Below are 1,420 nucleotides of genomic sequence, written 5' to 3'. Positions count from 1 at the left end.
TGATGTTTAAAACTGGAAGGAAAGGACAAAGAATATGAAATAGCTACCTTTTTAGGTACACGTAAGAGAAATGAGATTTAAACTGAGAATCGCAGGATGTTTTTATTGTTGTTTGTTCTTTCTCAATAAGACTAAGATCAACCAATAACAATAAGGTTGATGGAAATTGAGGATGGGGACATAGGAAAGTCTTGAAAGTTATAATAATCACTTGGGAACCAGCAGTTAGTGTAATGACTATGTCGCTGGACTCCCACGTAGTCGACCATGGTTCGCGTCCTGGACCCAGTGGCTTAAAACTCACACCGGGTGCGTGTGCATGCATGCCCAAGATCCCGAGAGGAGAATGGAGGAGAAGGGATTGTGGCATGACCATCCCCCCTGGGGGGTGATTTCTTGCTTTCTGTCTCTATGTCTCTCTCTGTCTGTCTGGTGAACTGGCGAGCGCATGCGCCCTATAGCGGGAGAAAAAAGAAAGAATAACCAGTGAGAGGAATCAGAAATGGAGTTAGCCATGATCAAATCTAGTGTTTACCAGATTTACTGGGGTCCAGATGAACTTCGACAGATCCCAATATTTTCACTTTTGTACAAGGGGTCCTCAAAGAGTTGAAGAAAGCGCAAATGATGAAAAATTATGCAAAAATTTCAACAGTCTTTTGCAGCAGAATAAACTCTCACTTTAATTCCATTGTTCTACAAACTCTTTGAAGTTCCCTCATATTATTTGTCTTCAACAGCTTTTATTCTCAAGTGTATTAGAAGAGAATTTGGATCGCAGCATTAATCCAGGACTCCTCTTGTGTGCATTAACGTGGTACAAGAACAGGTCCAGAGGAGTCAAGGGCACTGAAGAAGTTGTTTATACACTTGATATGCTGTTCAGAAATGCCACACGGAAGAAAGATCAGGAGACATGAGAAAGATCCAGAAGGGCAGTCAGATGGTCTCTGAAGTCTGATGAGATACAATGGAGAAAATAATGGGAAAAAAGGGATAGAAAAAGAGGTGAAAATAGTAACTTTATACTGTAAAGTTCTGAGCTTGACCAGATCTGTTTAGAAAAGCTTCTAGGATTTGACTTTCCAGGGGAGTTTATTATATGCGGGTGATTATTACAATTGTGAAAATCATAGAGATGAGAAATTAAGCTATTGGTTGGGATTTTTCAGGTGGATTCTAGAGGCAACCTAAATAATGAAAAGATGGTGTGTAATTCTGGAGTGGGAAGTAGGTACCAAAGTCTTCAACTAACGTAGGACATGCCCAGAGTAGCTGCAGACAATGCAGAGAAGGGAATAAGAAGTTTCCAAAAGGTTTATGTAAAACATATATTATAAAAAATATTACACATGAGTTTCAAAATGTTTTATGGGAAAATAAGCTTGTACTTTTATTTAGTTTTTCTATGAACTTTCCA

Source organism: Tupaia chinensis, unplaced genomic scaffold (assembly GCF_000334495.1).
Source record: "Tupaia chinensis unplaced genomic scaffold, TupChi_1.0 Scaffold138153_1, whole genome shotgun sequence".
In the NCBI taxonomy this organism is placed as follows: domain Eukaryota; kingdom Metazoa; phylum Chordata; class Mammalia; order Scandentia; family Tupaiidae; genus Tupaia; species Tupaia belangeri.
This window is presented reverse-complemented; position numbering follows the sequence as displayed.